This window comes from Schistocerca piceifrons, chromosome 1, assembly GCF_021461385.2.
Source record: "Schistocerca piceifrons isolate TAMUIC-IGC-003096 chromosome 1, iqSchPice1.1, whole genome shotgun sequence".
Lineage (NCBI taxonomy): Eukaryota > Metazoa > Arthropoda > Insecta > Orthoptera > Acrididae > Schistocerca > Schistocerca piceifrons.
In genome coordinates this window covers 856,490,440-856,513,947 of record NC_060138.1, presented here as the reverse complement: position 1 = coordinate 856,513,947, position 23,508 = coordinate 856,490,440, and the positions used below count along the sequence as shown (strand labels likewise).

Here is a 23,508-nt window from a genome sequence, read left to right as displayed (position 1 = left end):
TGTACTTTTTGGGACTTTCCATTTACTCGGGTATCACAAAAAATACACTACTGGCCATCAAAATTGCTACACCACAAAGATGACGTGCTACAGACGCGAAATTTAACCGACAGGAAGAAGATGCTGTAATATGCAAATGATTAGCTTTTAAGAGCTTTCACACAAGGTTGGCGCCGGTGGAAACACCTACAACGTGCTGACATGAGGAAAGTTTCCAACCGATTTCTCATACACAAACAGCAGTTGACCGGCGTTGCCTGGTGAAACGTTGTTGTGATGCCTCGTGTAAGGAGGAGAAATGCGTACCATCACGTTTCCGACTTTGATAAAGGTCGGATTGTAGCCCATCGCGATTGCGGTTTATCGTATCGCGACATTGCTGTTAGCGTTGGTCGAGATCCAATGACTGTTAGGAGAATAAGGAATCGGTGGGTTCAGGAGGGTAATACGGAACGCCGTGCTGGATCCCAACGGCCTCGTATCACTAGCAGTCGAGATGACAGGAATAATATCCGCATGGCTGTAACGGATCGTACAGCCACGTCTCGATCCCTGGATCAACAGATGGGGACGTTTGCAAGACAACAACCATCTGTACGAACAGTTCGACGACGTTTACAGCAGCACGAACTAAAAGCTCGGAGACCATGGCTGCAGTTACCCATGACGCTACATCACAGACAGGAGCGCCTGCAATGGTGTACTCAACGACGAACCTGGGTGCACGAATGGCAAAACGTAATGTTTTTCGGATGAATCCAGGTTCTATTTACAGCATCATGATCGTCGCATCCGTGTTTGGCGATATCGTGGTGAACGCACATTGGAAGCGTGTACTCGTCATCGCCATACTGGCGTATCACCTGGCGTATGGTATGGGGTGCCATTGGTTACACGTCTCCGTCACCTCTCGTTCGCACTGACGGCACTTTGAACAATGGACGTTACACTTCAGATGTGTTACGAACCGTGGCTCTACCCTTCTTTCGATCCCTGCGAAACCACACATTTCAGCAGGATAATGCACGACCGCATGTTGCAGGTCCTGGACGGGCCTTTCTGGATACATAAAAAGTTCGACTGCTGCCCTGGCCAGTAGATTCTCCAGATCTCTCACCAATTGAAAACGTCTGGTCAATGGTGGCCGAGCAACTAGCTCGTCACAATACGCCAGTCACTACTCTTGATGAACTGTGGTATCGTGTTGAAGCTGCATGGGCAGCTGTACCTTACACGCCATCCAAGCTCTGTTTGACTCAATGCCCAGGAGTATCAAGGCCGATATTACGGCCAGAGGTGGTTGTTCTGGGTACTGATTTCTCTGGATCTATGCACCTAAATTGCGTGAAAATGTAATCACATGTCAGTTCTGGTATAATATATTTGTCCAATTAACACCCGTTTATCATCTGCATTTCCTCTTGGTGTAGCAATTTTAATGGCCAGTAGTGTATTTTCCAGGTCTTCTTACTTCATGTACGTTTAGTTTTGGCACCTACTGCTGGTGCAGTATAAAAATGACTACTTATACCATACTTACACGACTGCTACTGATGCTAATCTATACAACTATGTTTATGTCTACTTTTGATGTTGGTCTGCTTCAGTCAGATCACGTAATACGAAGAGCCTTCAATGAGTAAAGTAACACATTTTTTCTGGCAGCATGTCGGTTTAATTCCGGAGTTCAATATACCATATTATTCCCTACTCTTCTGGCTACAAAGCTCTAGTTTTCAACGTAATCTCCGGTCAACGCGACGGCATTACGCAACCTTACTGGAAAGGCCCTGTATGCCCGCATGGTACCACCCTACTCGTCGACGTTGGAGCCAACGTCTTACTTCACCGCTAACGCCCTCATCATCCACGTACTACTTCCAGTGAAGTGCATCCTTCATTGGGCCAAGCTGATGGAAACTATTGTCGACGGTTAGGGGGTGAGGACCCCAATGGGCACCTTTGAGTCCCCAGCTGGTGGAAGAGTGAGTCAGCACTACCTACAGACACATGCAGCTGAGCAGCGAGGTGTTTGATTGTGATCCATAGATCATCTCCAATAAGTGTGTTTGTGCCTTCCAACGTTGTAGGAGCCACAGCCGTGAGCGGTCGGCCGGTCTGTGGGACATCAGACAGGTTTGTAGGACTGAGTTGCGATGATGACAGACACCTCGTCTAGTTATTCACCGTGCTTTTATTCCCTGCCAGGTCTCCGTAGGTATTCTGCAAGCGCCTATGAATATCTGAGATGCTCTGGTTTTTCGTCAAAAGAAAGTCAGTGACAGCTCTCAGCTTGGAACACACCTCCGCTAAAAACGCCTTTTCGTTGGCTACGTCAGCGCCGCAACATACACGAACTTCATGATACTATAAGGATAGAACCCAGACTCCCACCACAAATTCCGCATTTTTTCAACCGGCATTGACCGAGAAAAATATGTGTTGCGCCACTTATTGAACGCCCCTCGGATATTTTCTCAGTGAATACGGTTCCTAAACATTTTTATGTAAGGAAGGTGCACACGCTGCGCTGTTAGAGGAATGTGATTAGTTTCTGCCTTGCTACAAATTAAGGTAATAAAAATGTGTGGTTTGTATCGAGGAAGGTAATGTACCAGTCTTTTAATTTGCTCCTACTGTATTTTACTTACTGAAGATGTAAACTTGAGTTTGCTGGAGGAAGAAGCTGAAATTTTAGCCTTCCTTTCCCTTAGGAATTCCAAATCACTCTGCAGTTAATAAACTATTTAACGATATTATGAAAAGGAAAGTTGCTACTCAACATATAGCGGAGATGCTGAGTCGCTGATAGACTCAACAAAAAAAGACTGTCACAAATAAAGCTAAAGCTTTCGGCCATTAAGGCCTTCATCAACAATAGGACCCCCCCCCCCCCACACACACACAGCTGCAGTCCCACGCAATTGAAACCACACTGCAAGCAGCAGCATCAATGCATGATGGGAGTGGCCACTGGGTAGGGTAAGGAGGTGGGTGGGGAGGGGGAGGGCTAGTATGGTGGGGATGGCGGACAGTGAAGAGCTGCAGGCTAGAGAGATGGCAGGGGAGAGGTGGTGGTGGGGGGAGTATCGAAAAAGAGAAAAGTAAAAAGACTGGATGTGGTGGAGGAATGACGGCTGTGTAGTGTTGGAATGGGAACAGGGAAGGGGCTGAATAGGTGAGGACAGTGACTAATGAAGGTTGAGGTTGGGAGGGTTATGGGAATGTAGGATATACTGCAGGGAGCGTTCCCACCTGTGCAGTTCAAAAAAGCTTGGAATTGGTGGTAAGGATCTATATGGCACAAGCTGTGAAGCAGTCATTGAAATGAAGGATATAGTGTTGGGAAGCGTGCTCTACAGCAGGTGATCCACTTGTTTCTTGGCCATAGTTTGTCTGTGGCCATTCATGCATACAGACAGCTTTTTGGTTGTCATGCCCACATAGAATGCAGCACAGTGGTTGCAGCTTAGCTTGTAGATCACATGACTGGTTTTACAGGTAGCCTTGCCTTTGATAGGATGGGTGATGTTAATGACTGAACTGGAGTAAGTAATGGTGGGAGGATGCCACAGCCTGTGCATATGGATCCTTCCCACCAACAGCAACTTTTCTGAATGTGTAGATGGGAACTCTCCCTGCAATACATCCAATGTCCCAATAACCCTCCTGGCCTCAACCTTAGTTAGTCACTGTCCTCATCCATCCAGCCCCTTCCCTTTTCCCTTTCCAGCACTACACAGCCATCGTTCCACCCCCTCCCCCCACCTCACCCCTGCCTTCCTTCTAGCCTGCAGCACTTCACCATATGCCACACCCACCATACTATCCCTCCCCCTCCCCTACCCAGCCTCTTCCTTACCCTCACCCAGTCGCCAGTCCCATCATGCACTGGTGCTGCTACTCTGGTTTCAGTTGCCTGAGACTGTGTGTGTGTGTGTGTGTGTGTGTGTGTGTGTGTGTGTGTGTGTGTGTGTGTATTGTTTATGAAGGCCTTACTGGTCGAAAGTTTTATTTCTGACAGTCCTTTTTTATTTTTGTTGTGTCTATCTGCGACTCATCATCTTCTCTATATGGTGAGTAGCAACTTTCCTTTTCACAATGCTGTTACATTTCGTTCTGTACTTTCCATTGTTTAATAAACTACACTCCTGGAAATGGAAAAAAGAACACATTGACACCGGTGTGTCAGACCCACCATACTTGCTCCGGACACTGCGAGAGGGCTGTACAAGCAATGATCACACGCACGGCACAGCGGACACACCAGGAACCGCAGTGTTGGCCGTCGAATGGCGCTAGCTGCGCAGCATTTGTGCACCGCCGCCGTCAGTGTCAGCCAGTTTGCCGTGGCATACGGAGCTCCATCGTAGTCTTTAACACTGGTAGCATGCCGCGACAGCGTGGACGTGAACCGTATGTGCAGTTGACGGACTTTGAGCGAGGGCGTATAGTGGGCATGCGGGAGGCCGGGTGGACGTACCGCCGAATTGCTCAACACGTGGGGCGTGAGGTCTCCACAGTACATTGATGTTGTCGCCAGTGGTCGGCGGAAGGTGCACGTGCCCGTCGACCTGGGACCGGACCGCAGCGACACACGGATGCACGCCAAGACCGTAGGATCCTACGCAGTGCCGTAGGGGACCGCACCGCCACTTCCCAGCAAATTAGGGACACTGTTGCTCCTGGGGTATTGGCGAGGACCATTCGCAACCGTCTCCATGAAGCTGGGCTACGGTCCGGCACACCGTTAGGCCGTCTTCCGCTCACGCCCCAACATCGTGCAGCCCGCCTCCAGTGGTGTCGCGACAGGCGTGAATGGAGGGACGAATGGAGACGTGTCGTCTTCAGCGATGAGAGTCGCTTCTGCCTTGGTGCCAATGATGGTCGTATGCGTGTTTGGCGCCGTGCAGGTGAGCGCCACAATCAGGACTGCATACGACCGAGGCACACAGGGCCAACACCCGGCATCATGGTGTGGGGAGCGATCTCCTACACTGGCCGTACACCACTGGTGATCGTCGAGGGAACACTGAAGAGTGCACGGTACATCCAAACCGTCATCGAACCCATCGTTCTACCATTCCTAGACCGGCAAGGGAACTTGCTGTTCCAACAGGACAATGCACGTCCGCATGTATCCTGTGCCACCCAACGTGCTCTAGAAGGTGTAAGTCAACTACCCTGGCCAGCAAGATCTCCGGATCTGTCCCCCATTGAGCATGTTTGGGACTGGATGAAGCGTCGTCTCACGCGGTCTGCACGTCCAGCACGAACGCTGGTCCAACTGAGGCGCCAGGTGGAAATGGCATGGTAAGCCGTTCCACAGGACTACATCCAGCATCTGTACGATCGTCTCCATGGGAGAATAGCAGCCTGCATTGCTGCGAAAGGTGGATATACACTGTACTAGTGCCGACATTGTGCATGCTCTGTTGCCTGTGTCTATGTGCCTGTGGTTCTGTCAGTGTGATCATGTGATGTATCTGACCCCAGGAATGTGTCAATAAAGTTTCCCCTTCCTGGGACAATGAATTCACGGTGTTCTTATTTCAATTTCCAGGAGTGTATTTACATAGTTAATACGTGTAGCCATTCTTCCTCAGTTGCTACCTAAATTAAGTTTATCACATAGTAAAGACCAAATATTATTTGTATTCTGCAACTGAATTTTTATTATTGCTTTTGTCAGACATGTTTTACCCAGTAATACTACACATCTTCAGTGGTCTTTTTTGGCTCGTGTGTATTATACAGCGTGTCCATAATTAAAGTTTCTGTTTCAAAACGCAGTAGAAATAGACCCACTGCTCAGAATGACGTCTGATTTCAATGGTGTATTATTGATGGAGGGGGAAACATGATGAAACAACCAACAGATGGTGCTGTAAGCTTCTTAACGTAAATGGGCTCTGCTACAAATGACAGATGAATCGCAATGCGACGGTTTGACATGCACACCGCATCATGCGTAGTATTCATCGTTCATACTGCACATGTTCGGCAGTCAACAGTTGTTCCACTGTTAGCTACGTAAGGGCAAACACCACGACAAGATCGTACGGCATCTGATGCGAAAATTTGGTTCATAATTGACCTGAGACAAAAAGTCGCATAAAGAGCTAAACGCCATCGGTTTTTCATTGTGCTTGGTACACAATCTGCATAAGTAGCATAAATATCTGATCCATCATAAGATATTTGGTTTTCAACCACGAAAATTTAATTATTTCCACTAATATTTCAACCGCGTATTGTGTAGTTGGCAACGGCATTGCCGCGGTGGATACACCGGTTCCCGTAAGATCACCGAAGTTAAGCGCTGTCGGGCGTGGTCGGCACTTGGATGGGTGGCCATCCAGGTCGCCATGCGCTGTTGCCGTTTTTCGGGGTGCACTCAGCCTCGTGATGCCAATTGAGGAGCTACTCGACCGAATAGTAGCGGCTTCGGTCAAGAATACCATCATAACGACCGGGAGAGCGGTGTGCTGACCCCACGCCCCTCCTATCCACGTCCTCCCCTGAGGATGACACGGCGGTCGGATGGTCCCGATAGGCCACTCGTTGTCTCAAGACGGAGTATTGTCTAGTTACTAACAAGATTAACCGTAAAATTGACGACGAGGTGCCAAGCGCGGCCTTATATCCTTCATCACAGTGGTACGCGCCTTCGAGTTACAGATGCTGTGCGGCAGCAAAGAGATACGCTTAGACACGCGCCACCTGTGGCGAAGGCGTACAGACATTCGATTCGCTTATCGATGTATTTTCGGCGGCGATGACACCATGAAGACTCCTTTGCAGTTTAATTATCCTAAGAGCCGGAGATTCCATGCTTTGTCCAAATTAAAACCGTTATCTATCTTTATTAAATTATTGGCTAATTTACTCTCTATAGCCTCCTTGAAGACAGTCCCAAAAGGAAGAGATGGATGTAGGAATCTTCACATCACTGTAGTTCATGGAGTGCCCTGTTTCTATACAATGTTCGGCCACAGCTGACTTGTTCGACTGTGATAACCGCGTGTATCTTCGATGTTCCTCACATCTCTCATGAACGGTGTGTGTTGTTTGACTTCTCGTAATTTGCGCAAGGTATCTGGTGCACACCCGCCTTACGAAGCAATAAATCGTCCTTCACAGAGCCTATTAAAGCTGCATTCTTCGTGGGATACCGGAAGATTACCGTAACACAATGCGTTGCGTTGACAACTGAAACTAGTCTAATCATTATATTTTAACTTTCATATATGTACGCGATCTAGGCAATAACGATTTTTTACATTTTCAAAAATTACGTAAGAACGCTTTCTCCTTCATTGAAACTGTCAGGCGTTATGAAGAAGGAGCAGTCTTAAAGATGGCCACAGCAAGTAGCTTATCGTAAGCGTGACACTCGCTCCTGTTTCTTTGAACTTAATAGATGTCCTTGGTCAAGCTTATCTGGTAAAGACCCCATTTGGCGAAACGGCCGCAACTTTTGTAAATCGATTCCAATTCTTTGCGCATCGCTATGTTTCTGGCAACTGACAGCAAGTAATCATTGCAGGAAGCCATAGAATGGGTATATTTAACTACTAAACTCTACTTCTGTTGTTAAAGTAACAGGTGAATTTTTATATTCGCCGATATACCATAACTGCTTTTACTCTGTGATACCATCGATCTTATTCGTTGCTTGATTTCCCTAAATCGCTTGAGACGAATGCTGGCATGATTCATTCGAAGAGGCTAAAGCCAATTTTCTTCCGCGTGCTTTTCCAAATGAGACTCCAATGACCCCGTTGCCCAACCGTTATTAAAATTTACCCCTCCTTCCTTCCATCTGCTATGATTGTGTAAGCGAGATGGATTAATCGTGTGTGTGTGTGTGTGTGTGTGTGTGTGTGTGTGTGTGTGTCGGGTGAGGTCACATGCTAACACAGTGGAAAATGGATCACAGTAATGTGGCCCGTACATGCAGAAACAACGGTGCAGGTAACACAGTCCTACACGAAACAGTTCTACATTTTGCAGAATTAATGTGAAACCCAAATACCAGTCTTCCACTAAATCCAGTGGCTTTTAGTAAATTATAAATGAGACAAAGTTCGACTGTGCATTTATTTCAGTCTAATTCGGTGAAATTACGGCCGAAGTAAATCTTGATTCTGAGACTCTCCTGCCACGTTTGAAGAATCAGCGAGTTGACGGCTTCCAGTTAAATGTCATGTTTCGTTACGAACAATATTTCAACAGTCCCAACCACTTAAGTCAACAGTTGTGTTTGCTAGAAGATGTTCTCAGCCAGCTGACGTGAATGTATAAGGGGACCATGCAGACCTCTGCCCGAAACAGCGACGATTGATTTATGAGCCACGGCTGTGTAATTGTCCAACAAGTGCAAATGTCTCTTCGACACTCCAAGGTAAACCACCGGACTACCAGACAGCAAGCGCTACTGGAGTAAGACTTCGTCGCCCTGTAAGGAGATTAGCAGGGACGTTGAACGTACGTTAATCCGCAAGAAACTGTAGTAGATAAATCAGCACACTCGACGCTACACACGAACCACATCTGTTTTCGATAAATAAATATTTCATTTCCACGTGAAGTATTAACACACGCGTGAGATAGATCCTTTTCAGAAATAATCTTCGCATTACGATTACGCATGGACAATTATTATTAGTCTATTATTATTATTATTATTATTATTATTCCATTTCTGTGGCTCAGTCTGGTTAAATGGAAAAGAAGGAAAAGAGGAAGCACACGTTTCTAATATGTGTAGTAACTGGATACACATCCTAATCTGCTTCTCCCCCTGTCTCTGCCTCTTTTACCGTGCCCCTCCCTTTGTCCATATCCTCCTCCTTCCCCTCTCTCTGTCCACCGCCTCCTACCCCCCCTCCCCCCCTCTACCTCCTCTCCGACAATCACCTCTTTCCCCTTTCTCTCCTCATCATCTTCTCCCCCCTCCCTCTCCATCTCTTCCTGCCCCTGCCCCACTTTCTGTCCGTCTCCTCCTTTCTGCTTTCTATGTCCATTTGCCCCCACCCCTCTGTTCGACTCCTCCCCAATCTCTCTCTCTCTCTCTCTCTCTCTCTCTCTCTCTCTCTCCCTCTCCCTCTGACTTCGAAAATCGTTCATTGTTACTGCAAATTCAGATTCTACAGTCAGTATTGTTCTAATCATAAGCCAGTAAGTCATAATTACAACTTTGTTTGTTAGCAACGTCTCACTTTTATATATTTTACATACACACACACACACACACACACACACACACACACACACACAGCCAATGGTTATATAATAATAATGTCAAAATTTCGAAGCAATCAGTGGAGAACTTTCGGAGATTTAAAATGTTGAAATGTTGAACAAACGAACATTTACATTTTTATTTATGTAGATTTAAAAGTTCCTTTCTTAAAAATAGTAAATTTCCCAAAGTTCTTCGCCGATAGCTTCGAAATTTTAACACAACGTCGCATTTGAATATGCTCATATTTTTATATATTTATATAGGCTACCCACTGGGGCACCGTACATATCACATAGATAGCATTTTTATACACACCATTTGACGCTCCGGTACGTAAATAAAAACTATTCGAACGCAACGTTGTGCCAAAATTTCAGAGGAATCTGTGAAGAACTCCCCGAGATTTAAGATTTTAAACGCACGAACATTTATATTTTTCTTTATATGGTTATTATTATTATTATTATTATTATTATTCTGCTCTGTGTGTGAAACCTTGTTGTGTCCACTTTTTGCATTCGAGCGCTGTCTACTTCAGGGTGATGTATTGACTTCCACGGAGTAAATCGTTCAGGATCTCCCGTCTTGCTTTTTCCTTTCTTCCACGTATGCTTCACACGGTTTTTAGAACACCGCGTTTTCTCAGATCAATCTCCCAGTCTCTCTCAGCGCCTCTTCGTTAGTCACACTGATGCACCATTAGTCTTTTTTCCGTTTTGCACCATGTCCACGTACCAAACGCCTCCAACTTATTACCGTGCTAACTTCATGGTTCACGTTTCGGCACCGTGCAGTAGGACACAACAGGTAAAACATTTTATCAAAAGTTCTCTTATTCTCATTTCCTTACCATTATAGAACATCCTCCGCTTCTTAGAAAATTCCCATTTTTTGCCACTGTCATTTTCTAATTAGCGTGTGTGCTGCACCTACAGTTGCTTTCTATTCTACTTTCTATTCTGCACCTTTATAATTTCTCTCATTTTCAGCATTATTTTTATCACTTATGTCTTACTGTTATTATTTTTGTATCCTTTATATTAATGTTTATTCCATAATATTATCCAATTGTTTTGATCTTGACACAACCGTGACATCAAGTCACGAAGGTGGTATGCGACCATGTTGAAAAATATGTCTAAGTAGGCCGCCGACAATGGCTTTTCCTTCAGTGACCTGTTCAGCATTTTGCAGACTACACATGGTTTCGATCTTGTCTACTGTTTCTTGAAGCATCTTTCAGTCTCTGGGTAGAAAAACCTCAAATCTCAAACACTATATTCTTCAGCCACCGATTCTTACCCCATTCTCCATTAGGAATCTACGCACAGTCGTATGCTCTAAATATTTTTTGAGAATTGTAATGAGAAACCACAATCTTATCTTAAATATTTCCGTAATTCTATTCTGTAGGTGTTCTTTTCTTCCGAGTTCCGAGGTCTTTTTTTCATATTAGTGAGTTTATAATCCATTTTTCTTTCAATTTGCCTCGTTTTTGCCTTCGAGATATTTGCGAGCTATCGCAATTAACGTTGCCAAAATCTGTAGAAACATACGAGGAAGACAAAGTTGTCAGCTCCTGCGTTCATCATATTAGTCGCAATTTGTTCTTCAAAGTTGATGCAGCAATAAATAATGCACCTTCCAAAATGAAATCCTTGATCCATTATGAATTAATTGCTCGATGTATAGCAGCGACGTGAAAGTACTTCACAACATGAAACTCCAAGTAAGAAGCACAAGAGTTCAGAAACTAAAATTTGCGTTATAAGAACGTAGGCTTCCGCGGCCGGTGTCATAGTGATTAAAATTCTTCTGGGTATTATGCCGCGTCATTGCTATTTGCGTTCTTCGAATTTTCTTATGCCAGTAAATTTATTACCTTTCTTCGTTATTTTACACATGCTGGATCTGGTGAACACCGCGGCCGTTAAGGATTATTGGAGAAGAATGCAACAAGCCGTAAATACTTTTAAATTTATTTTTATACCAGAACCGATTTCGTACTACACACTCATATTCAGAATGCTTTCGTTTCCAATTCCCGAGTGACAGAAAACGTACAGGGCCTTACGCGTATTTGCTGAAAAAGTTGTAAAAAAGTTGGACAAGTCTCTGCACGTTAAAGATTCAACGCCCAGAGAAACAAAAATTTTATCGTCTGGCTCAAATAAAGCGCCGCGTCGAGTAAGTTCATTTTCGAATCCGACATTTCTTGTATTTTAGGACTCAGAAGCTCAGATTTTAGGTTAAGAGGATCGGTCAGCAAAAATGCCTCTGCACTTATTTCTGTTTCGAAGAAAAACACTTTCATTTTTAAGTTAACATAACGCTGTAACCTGCCGTTTTCAACAGATTTTACGCACGTTTGAGCAAGAACACATATTCTCTCGCGGAAAAGAAATCATTGCCTCTGTTACTCAGCCGTTGGGTCGCGCTGTTGTACGTATTCCATGCCCCATCAAAGTTACTACAGCGATAAGATTGCTTTAGTATCCCGAACGCTATTCTCTAATGGCGCTAGATCTCGCTGTTCGGCGAATGAGTCAAGACTTGCCATTGAAGTTTTTGAGATCTCTACAATGATTTGAGTACTCCGTGTGGTCCTACATTGTAACACAAACGCGGTCCCCGATGGGCGAAATCGGTAATATATGCTATGCATCTTCGGGTGCAAATGTATTTCAGAAAAATAAACAATTACATTACCTCCACCATCGTCCAAAACAGTTGACCCCATTTCGAAAGACCGCTCCCCTGTTTCTACACTCCCTCCTTCCCCCACTCCCACCCCACCCCATCCATGGACCCATGACCTCAGCAGTTTGGTCCCATAAGATCTTACCACCCCCGCCCACCCCCACCCACCCCCTACACACACACACACACAAAAAAAAACATAAAGGTCAGTAGAAATCTTAACCATCAGGATTCAAGAATTTTATCGTAGTCCATTCTCTAAATATGTGGTATACGGGAAACTTGAGGTCCAAATTTCCATCTGCCAATCCTGAATTAAGCTTATCGTGTTTTCCATATATCTAATGCCGAGATGGTTCCTTAAAGAAAGCAAGGTGAATTACTTCCTTTCTCCTTTTCCAACTGGCATTGTTCTATCGGTAATGCCCCTTTCCTTCACAATATTTTAAGCGTCAAGCTTCTTCGAAACGCATTAAGAGATCACTTTACTGGCCATTCATTATACATTGCATGACAAAATATGCATCACATGTATATTATTGTCGACCTGGGGAGCTTACAGTGGAAAAATATGAGCGTATGGTTTTTGATTTTAAGAAATGAATCATTTACTTGTGCATGTATGTTTTCATCTATAGATTTTCATACATTTTAGTACCTTACCGTTACATGATGTATACTTCAATAACTTTTCATACATCATCAGAAGTGAAACTGTGGTAAACCATTGTTACGCCATCCGAACAACACACCGTCAGAATTACACACAGCTACCAACGGAAAGTAGGGCAGATTTAGTGTGGAAGGGAAACATACAGACCAGTCCACACAATCGCGTCTCGGCGAAAGCATTCGATTCCAAGCAATCTGATTTGACGGAGAAGGTTAAATTGATCTGGGATAGACACGTTTACGTAAATAGAATGACTTCCTTAAATCAAGAATTTATTCTTTCTGATCATTCTGTGCCCGGTTCCTTTTTGATACTGTTGACACGGCTAGCAGATCTCCTCGAATTCTTCTTCCATCCAAGATGATGCCACGGATTTTTTGTTTCTTACCACATTTTCCAGTTACACTAGGGGTCCGATTTGTGCACACACTCGTACACACTCGTGGGCTTTCATCAAATTTAAGGAAGATGTAAGATTACTCTGCACGTTTCACAGACCTATTGAAGACGAACCATCGCAATTTTTCTACACAACATGATTTTTATTATTTCCAAGTAGTCATTTGCTTTTTTTTGTAAGCTTCTTTGCTTGTATTGCTATCTTACAGGTTTTATTCTCATTCATCCCTGTACTCATAGGTGTCAGAGCTTCAGTAGTCCCATAACATAAAGCAATATCATATTTTTCAGCTGGTAAACACATCGCTTGGTAAGAATGGAAGAGTAATCTAACGCTGCTCGTAATCCAGGTGATAAGCTATCGTAAACGCCCCGCTTCCGCGAAGCGCCAAGCGTCGCAGACAAATTCTACTTCCATGGTATCCCCAAAGCGATTAATATTAATCCTTATCCTGTCAGGGTTCGTCGGCGCGACGTTAAACCCCAGTCTACCTCCTTTCCTCAGTACTTATCCTTGATTCATGCAATTTTCTCTATTGATCTTCTTGAAAGCTTTTTCTGTCAAGAGTTTTGGAAAGATGCCGAGGTCTGAGTAAGCACAGATACTACCAAGTGCGCACCTGCAGCATAGCTCAACAAGGTTCACGAGAAGATTGGTTGATTTGGCAGAAGGGACCAAATAGCGAGATCATCGGTCCCGTCGGGTTAGGGAAGGATGGGGAAGGAAGTCGGCCGTGCCCCTTCAAAGGAACCATCCCGGCATTTGCCTGAAGCGCTTTAGGGAAATCACGGAAAACCTAAATCAGGATTGGCGGACGAAGGTTTGAACCGTCGTCCTCCCGAATGCGAGTGCTGTATGCTAACCACTGCGCCACCTCGCTGGGTGCCCTTCAAGAGATTCAGCATGCTGCTCTGAACTGTCACTACTTTTATTGACAGGCGTAGTCTGAGGTGACAAACCGTGGGATCCTTCCTTCGGACCTCGTTTTTCTCGGCGTAGTGCAGCAACTTAACGTGGTGTGAACTCAACAAGTCGCTGAGCCATGCTCCTCTATAGCCGCCCATAGCTGCGAAAGTGATGCCGATGCAGGATTTTGTTCACGAACTGGCCTCGGTAATGTCCCTTGAATGTTAGATGAGATTCATGTTGGGCGATCTGGGTGCAAAACCATTCGCTCGAATTGTTGGAATGTTCCAACCGATCGCGAACAATTGCGGCCTATTGACATGGCGCATTGTCATCCATACAAACTGCATCGATTTTTGGGAAGACGATGTCCATGAATGGCAGCAAATGGTCTTCAAGTAGCCGAACATCCAGAGAGCTCAGTCCATTCCATGTAAACACAGCTTACATCATTATGGAACCACCACCAGCTAACACAGTACCTTATTAACAACTTGGTTCTATGGCTTCATGGGATCTGCGCCACACTTGAAGACTACCATCAGCCATTACCAACTGTAATCGGCACTCATCTCACCAGGCCGCAGTTTTCCAGTGAACTAGAGTCCAACCGATATGGTCAAGAGCCCGGGAGAGGCGCTGCAGGCGATGTCGTGCTGTACCAAAGGCACTGGCGTCGGTCGTCTGCTGCCATAGCCCATTAACGAAAAATTTAGAGGCACTGACCTAACGGATACGTTCATCGTACGTCCTTCGTCGATATCTGGATTTATTTCACGCAGTGTTATTTGTCTGTTGACACTGACAACTGTACACAAATGCCGTTGCTCTCCTCATCAAGTGAAAGTCGTTGGCCAATGCATTGACCATCGTGAGAGTAAATACCTGAAATATAGTATTCTCGGCACACTCTTCACGTTGTAGATCAGAGAATATTGAATTCCCTAATTATTTCCGAAATGGAATGTCCCATGCGACTAGCTCCAACTACCTTTCCGTGTTCAGAGTCTGCTAATTTCCCTTATGTGGCCATAATCACGTCGGAAACGGTTTCACATGAATCACCTGAGTACAAATGACAGCTCCACCACTGCACAGCTCTTTTATACCGCATGTACACGATACTACCGCCATCTCTCTCTCTCTCTCTCTCTCTCTCTCTCTCTCTCTGTGTCTGTGTGTGTGTGTGTGTGTGTGTGTGTGTGTGTGTGTGTGTGTGTGTTGACAGATGTGAAAATTACAGAACTATCAGTTTAATAAGTCACAGCTGCAAAATACTAACGCGAATTCTTTACAGACGAATGGAAAAACTGGTAGAAGCCGACCTAGGGGAATATCAGTTTGGATTCCGTAGAAATGTTGGAACACGTGAGGCAATACTGACGTTAGAAGAAATATTAAGGAAAGGCAAACCAACGTTTCTAGCATTTGTAGACTTAAAGAAAGCTTTTGACAATGTTGACTGGAATACTCTTTCAAATTCTAAAGGTGGCAGGGGTAAAATACAGAGAGCGAAAGGCTATTTACAATTTGTACAGAAACCAGATGGCAGTTATAAGAGTCGAGGTGTATGAAAGGGAAGCATCTGTTGGGAAGGGAGTGAGGCAGGGGTGTAGCCTCTCCCCGATGTTATTCAATCTGTATATTGAGCAAGCAGTAAAGGCAACAAAAGAAAAATTCGGGGTAGGTATTAAAATCCATGGAGAAGAAATAAAAACTTTGAGGTTCGCCGATGACATTGTAATTCTGTCAGAGACAGCAAAGGACCTGGAAGAGCAGCTGAACGGAATGGACAGTGTCTTGAAAGGAGGATATAAGATAAACATCAACAAAAGCAAAACGAGGATAATGGAATGTAGTCGAATTAAGTCGGGTGGTGCTGAGGGAATTAGATTAGGAAATGAAGCACTTAAAGTAGTAAAGGAGTTTTGCTATTTGGGGAGCAAAATAACTGATGATGGTCGAAGTTAGGAAACTACTGCAAAAGCAAAGAGAGCTCCACTCCAAGTTTAAACGCAGCCAAAACCTCTCAGACAAACAGAAGCTAAACGATGTCAAAGTTAGCGTAAGGAGGGCTATGCGTGAAGCGTTCATTGAATTCGAAAGTAAAATTCTATGTACCGACTTGACAGAAAATCCTAGGAAGTTCTGGTCTTACGTTAAATCAGTAAGTGGCTCGAAACAGCATAGCCAGACACTACGGGATGATGATGGCATTGAAACAGAGGATGACACGCGTAAAGCTGAAATACTAAACACCTTTTTCCAAAGCTGTTTCACAGAGGAAGACCGCACTGCAGTTCCTTCTCTAAATCCTCGCACAAACGGAAAAATGGCTGACATCGAAATAAGTGTCCAAGGAATAGAAAAGCAACTGGAATCACTCAATAGAGGAAAGTCCACTGGACCTGATGGGATACCAATTCGATTCTACACAGAGTACGCGAAAGAACTTGCCCCCCTTCTAACAGCCGTGTACCGCAAGTCTCTAGAGGAACGGAGGGTTCCAAATGATTGAAAAAGAGCACAGGTAGTCCCAGTCTTCAAGAAGGGTCGTCGAGCAGATGCGCAAAACTATAGACCTATATCTCTAACGTCGATCTCTTGTAGAATTTTAGAACATGTTTTTTGCTCGCGTATCATGTCATTTCTGGAAACCCAGAATCTACTATGTAGGAATCAACATGGATTCCGGAAACAGCGATCGTGTGAGACCCAACTCGCTTTATTTGTTCATGAGACCCAGAAAATATTAGATACAGGCTCCCAGCTAGATGCTATTTTTCTCGACTTCCGGAAGGCATTCGATACAGTTCCGCACTGTCGCCTGATAAACGAAGTAAGAGCCTACGGAATATCAGACCAGCTGTGTGGCTGGATTGAAGAGTTTTTAGCAAACAGAACACAGCATGTTGTTATCAATGGAGAGACGTCTACAGACGTTAAAGTAACCTCTGGCGTGCCACAGGGGAGTGTTATGGGACCATTGCTTTTCACAATATATATAAATGACCTAGTAGATAGTGTCGGAAGTTCCATGCGGCTTCTCGCGGATGATGCTGTAGTATACAGAGAAGTTGCAGCATTAGAAAATTGTAGCGAAATGCAGGAAGATCTGCAGCGGATAGGCACTTGGTTCAGGGAGTGGCAACTGACCCTTAACATAGACAAATGTAATGTATTGCGAATACATAGAAAGAAGGATCCTTTATTGTATGATTATATGATAGCGGAACAAACACTGGTAGCAGTTACTTCTGTAAAATATCTGGGAGTATGCGTGCGGAACGATTTGAAGTGGAATGATCATATAAAACTAATTGTTGGTAAGGCGGGTGCCAGGTTGAGATTCATTGGGAGAGTGCTTAGAAAATGTAGTCCATCAACAAAGGAGGTGGCTTACAAAACACTCGATCGACCTATACTTGAGTATTGCTCATCAGTGTGGGATCCGTACCAGACCGGTCTGACGAAGGAGATAGAGAAGATCCAAAGAAGAGCGGCGCGTTTCGTCACAGGGTTATTTGGTAACCGTGATAGCGTTACGGAGATGTTTAATAAACTCAAGTGGCAGACTCTGCAAGAGAGGCGCTCTGCATCGCGGTGTAGCTTGCTCGCCAGGTTTCGAGAGGGTACGTTTCTGGATGAGGTATCGAATATATTGCTTCCCCCTACTTATACCTCCCGAGGAGATCACGAATGTAAAATTAGAGAGATTAGAGCGCGCACGGAGGCTTTCAGACAGTTGTTCTTCCCGCGAACCATTCGCGACTGGAACAGGAAAGGGAGGTAATGACAGTGGCACGTAAATTGCCCTCCGCCACACACCGTTGGGTGGCTTGCGGAGTATCAATGTAGATGTAGATGTAGATGTAGAAGTAGCGAGGATATAAAATGTAGACTGGCAATGGCAAGGAAAGCGTTTCTGAAGAAGAGAAATTTGTTAACGTCGAGTATAGATTTGTTAGGAAGTCGTTTCTGAAAGTATTTGTATGGAGTGTAGCCATGTATGGAAGTGAAACATGGACGATAAATAGTTTGGACAAGAAGAGAATAGAAGCTTTCGAAATGTGGTGCTACAGAAGAATTCTGAACATTAGATGGGTAGATCACATAACTAATGAGGAGGTATTGAATAGAATTGGGGAGAAGAGGAGTTTGTGCCACAACTTGACCAGAAGAAGGGACCGGTTGGTGGGACATGTTCTGAGGCATCAGGGGATCACAAATTTAGCATTGGAGGGCAGCGTGGAGAGTATAAATCGTAGAGGGAGACCAAGAGATGAATACACTAAGCAGATTCAGAAGGATGTAGGTTGCAGTAAGTACTGGGAGATGAAGAAGCTTGCACAGGATAGAGTAGCATGGAGAGCTGCATCAAACCAGTCTCAGGACTGAAGACCACAACAACAACAGAAACTTTCATATAGCAGCCATCGATCCCTCTAAACACCATAGTGCTTCGTGGTTTTTTAGGCACTGCAAGTAATAGGTGCTTGGTCTTTAAGATCCCTAGAATGTGTCCATATCCCTTTAGGCATTCCCCAACGTAAAATACATGCAGAGACGGCCTTGAGGTTTCTCTCGATCGCAAACTTGCTCCCAGATGGAGCAGGAAGTCGTCAGTATTTTCTTTGCTCTGTGAGTATCAGTGTTAATAACCACGTCCGATAAATATTTTTAGCTGTTGTCGGCTGCTTGTTCGTAAGGTGCCTAAAAGGTAGTGAAAAAACGCATAATTGTAATACTTGATCGTCTGAGATGGGTCTATCAACGAGGAAATTTTCCAACACTAACCTTCTGTCAATATTCACATTTAACCGAAAGATTGTCACAGTTCCTTACGGACGGAAACAGTTATTTTCAGCCGCTGTTATTGAGTAAAGAACGGCTGTTGTCGTCTTCATTCCGAAGACGTCGAGTTGAAGTAGGATTTTGGGACATACACTGTGTTAGAACATTTTGAACTGAGAAACAGCCGACACGGATTTCGAAAATATCGCTCTTATGAAACATAAATCTCTCTTTCTTACGAAGTAATGAGTGCTATCGACAGGGAATGTCAAATTGATCACATATTTTTAGATTTCCAGAAGTCATCTGACACTGATCTTCACAAGCGACATCTAATCATAGTGCGTGTCTATAGAGTATCCCTTGCGCGACTGTATTCGTCATTTCCTTTCAGAAATATCGCAGTTTGTATTAAATGATGGAAAGTCATCGAGTAAAACAGAAGTAATTTCTGGCGTTCCCCAAGATAGTGTTACAGCCCTCTGCTGTTCCTTATCTATATAAACTATTTAGGAGACAATCTGAGCAGTCGTCTTAGGTTGTTTGCAGATGATGTTATCGTTTACCATCTGCTAAAATCATCAGATGATCAAAACCAATTGCAACATTACTTAGACATGGTATCTGTATTGCGAACAGTGGCAACCGACTCAAAATAATGGTAAGTGTGAAGTCATCCAAAAGGAATCTGCTAAATTTCGGTAATAGGATAAAACACACAAATCTGAAAACTGTAAATTCAACTAAATATTTATGGAGTACAATTACGAATAACTTAAATTGGAACGATCACACAGATAACATGTTAACATTTACCGATTTCTGTCCCAGTCAGATAATTCCTCTGTGGTACGTCATTTGTTATTCTTAGTGTATTTTGCTGACGTATGGATTGAGAATATGCAGTTCTAAATTGCACGAATGTATTAGTGTGTGAATTTGTCCGGTGCCCATACCTAAAGTTGTATTGGTAATGAAAGGGTAGGGTAAAGTGTTTCGTGTAGCTCTTGGGCAAGGGACCGTTTGTATACCCAGCATATCGTCTTAGTGTGACTATCCTCCAGTATAGGGTCAAAGTGTGAATATTACACATTTCCTCGTGCTTAGGCAAAAGTAGCAAATCGGTTGGTTCTTTTTGCTGGTCTACAGTAAGTTTGATGGGACTTATGGAGGCAGTATTAACTAATAGGCGGGTCCTCGGGAAACCGCAAGAAAAGGGGGGCTTTTTACTATATTTTCACCGTTATCAGCTGCTTCTCTCTCTCTCTCTCTCTCTCTCTCTCTCTCTCTCTCTCTCATTCGCATTCACACACTTGCATAGAAGACGAAAAGACGTACGCCTCAAGTCAGTTTAGAGCTGAAATACACTGACTATAGCTACATAATATGCGGTAACTGCCTTTCATGTTTGCGTTGGTGGCTTGTGCTGCTTTCCTGCTTGGTTGTTTGGCGGTCATACACTAGTACGACACAGTATTCGTGTCTCCCCCACTGGATGCTGTGGTTGAATATGCGTGATAATATTTTGTGAGAGTACGACCCTGATTTTTAATTATTGATAAAACACTAGTGCACGCAATGGATAACAAGACACACACAACACCTAGCCGAGGATTTTAAGACGCTTATGGACAGAAAATGGCTAAAAGTTTTGCGATGTGTTCCTAAGATACTGCTCTGGAACAGTTCTTAAAATTTCTTTGATATCTTTACCCGTTTTCGAGACGCAGAGGCTCGAAGTTACCATACCTATTCACATAAAATCCGGTGACAGGCGAAAACGTAGTTTATTAAGTGACATAACACGGAAAAATATGCTATAAAAGTGCATCGGGTGTCATCTGGGAACCCCAAGTTGTAGTACTGAAGCACATGCATAGTTTTCGCACATAAAATCCGTTGTGAGCTGTAAAATTAGTTTTGCGTTATTTCAATTTCACATACGTAAACTATCTAAATTTTACTGACCAATATTTTTCTTTTCGTGTGAGTTACATGACCTTTTGCAGCAGGGGAAAGGAGAGAACCAGTGCACAAATACTCCTATTGGAACACACAAAATGTGAATATGGTCCTGTTTATTTAAATTAAGACACTGACTGAAAAGTGGGATATCAGCTGTCTCATTCTACCTTCTTCAGCATCTTTAAAAAAATTTCCAAAAATTTTGAAATGCGAACATATTCGCGCTCTTTGCAGCTGTTGGAACACAAGAGCCCTAATAGGGCACCTTTTGTTCGTGCAAACGAACAGAGAAAAACATTCTGCGATGCGATAAGAAATGTTACACATTATACAATTCAGTCTACTTCTACGATACTCACGTATAAGTGATAAAGTGAATTATATTGCGAAACTACGCAGCTTGTATTTTGAACAGTGACGTGGAGAGCACTAATGCTGAATTTTTCTATAAGAAACACTTAGCTTACTGTGAAGTATAACCTCCTAACAAAAGAGACTCCAAATTATAATGTGTGTGTCTTACATTTAATCTTTCGGTTTATAGGCACGTACATATTTTACGAGTTGTTTCCAGACAATACTGTTTCTTGGTCCCCAACCTCCATAGCTGACCGTCTTCCCAGCCCCCTCATGGAGATTCCCCAAGTCCATAGCTTCCTTGACATCAGTGGCCGACCTCATTCTCTCTTACCCTGAGGTTTCCACCTCCATACCGTCTTTGACACTAACGTAATATCTCTTCTTCTCAGTAGCATGTATCCTTCCATTTACATTTAGATAATTTCTTCCTTTCTGAAGTGGTCTAAATCATGAGATTGCAGCACTTAATCTCTACTAACCCATTTCCGCGACAAAAAAACTTACTAAGCAGAAGATTTTAGTGATTTCAGGGTGATTGCTTCATCTTTTCTTTTCACATTCATCAACTAAGGAAGGTTATATGTTAAATTATTTTAGCTGTTACTGAAGCGGTACTGTGAGTACGCTTCAGAAATAACCCAGCTAATGGACATGTAGAAGGTAACCAAGTCTTTTTTTTTTCGATTACTTTTCAATGTGTCACATTTCCTTGTCCTCTCTGTACCTTTCCAGTACGTATGTGGGCATGCTGTGTGAATGTGTTAGGCTTCGAAAGAAGAGCTGTATAAAAGGATTGTCAGTATATGCGATAGGCTTCTTAAAAGAGAAGCTAGGGTAGCTAAACACTAAAGACAGGGATTGCTTGAGGCACTTCAGAAAGGTCGGTTCTGAAGATTGTAGGGGGTGTAGGTTGGCCTTCAGCCAGTGGGAACGTGGCTGTTCGAACAACGGCCGGGGTGGCCGGTCGGTAGCGTGGCGGACAGACTGGTAGCCGGGACGTGCTGAGGAGACGAAGCAATGCGGAGAGGCTTCGTCTGGAAGGTGGTAAGATGTGAAATACGGTATACCGTGGTAGATACAGAACGCGAACCAACTTCTTTCTGTGGCTCGTTTCACGAAAGTATTTGAAAATTATGTGCTCCAGCATCTCTGTGGGTAACGTCCCAGCTCTGTGCGGTCGCGCTTGTGCATTAATTTGTGTAGTAGCGGCATTTCGCGTAGTGCTTCGCGGTGTTCTTCAGCGTGGCGATGCATGGAAGGATTGTGCCGCTCTGGTGTGTGATAATGAATTCCCTTCAGCCTTCTTATAGTGTGACCATTAAATATCTGATACCAATCAGCTATTTCAATACTTGGCAGCACCGATAATAATATGGACAGTGATCCCAGATTATGTTCAACTATAAATCTAAATTTGTTATAAAATTTGAGTTACCTAAGAAAAATAGGAATTTTCAGATCATCTCCTCTCGTCTCCCAAGGCTCAAATCAATAATTGCAAGATTAAGAACTCTCTTATTACCTTAGTAAATAATGCCAGATCAACTAGCGTTCTCCCTCTCCTTTCTTGATAACCCAGTGGGAATGTGGGCATAGGCCTGAAAAATTGCTATCGCTTACAGTCCCACTTACGCAGTGCGTTGGTTTTGTGTGTGTCTTGTTACCCGTTGCGTGCACTAGTGTTTTATCAATAATTCAAAATCAGGGTCGTACTCGCACAAAATATTATCTCGCACATTCAACCACAGCATCCAGTAGGGAAGATGAGAATACTGTGTCTTACTAGTGTATGAGCACCAAAAAACCAAGCAGGAAAGCAGCACAAGCCGGTAACCTAAACATGAAAGACAGTTACCGCCCATTATGCAGTAAAAAATGTAAATGCCGTGTGGCTAGGGCCTCCCGTCGGGTAGACCGTTCGCTTGGTGCAAGTCTTTCGAGCTGACGCCACTTCGGCGACTTGCGTGTCGATGGGGATGAAATGATGATGATAAGGACAACAGAACACCCAGTCCCTGAGCGTAGAAAATCTTCGACCCAGCCGGGAATCTAACACGGGCCGTTAGGTATGACATTCCGTCGCGCTGACCAGTCAGCTACCAGGGGCGGACACATTATGCAGTTATAGTCAGTGTATTTCAGCTCTAAACTGACTTAGGTGTACGTCTTTTGGTCTTCTGTGCAAATGTGTGAGTGCGAATGAGAGAGAGAGAGAGAGAGAGAGAGGGGGGGGGGGAGAGAGAGAGAGGGGGGGGGGAGAGAGAGAGAGAGAGGGGGGGGGAGAGAGAGAGAGAGAGAGAGAGAGAGAGAGAGAGAGAGAGAGAGAGAGAGAAGCAGGGTGCCTAGTAAGAGCGCTGATGACCTCGCTGCTGAGCGCACTGTACATAGCAGCACCACTTCTGTTTCCGTGGCTAGTAGTTGAGCTTGATTTCTCCTTTTTATTTCCTACACTTCTGATCC

General features: G+C 44.1%; 1 protein-coding gene and 1 pseudogene across 1 annotated transcript in view; both read left to right on the top strand.

Annotated features, from left to right (window-relative positions):
• The window catches only part of LOC124715757 (beta-glucuronidase-like), a 152,268-nt gene that overhangs the window by 29,573 nt on the left and 99,187 nt on the right, over window positions 1-23,508 (top strand). The gene's annotated exons all lie outside the window — the stretch shown is intronic.
• On the top strand, window positions 6,265-6,382 carry LOC124722563 (annotated as a pseudogene).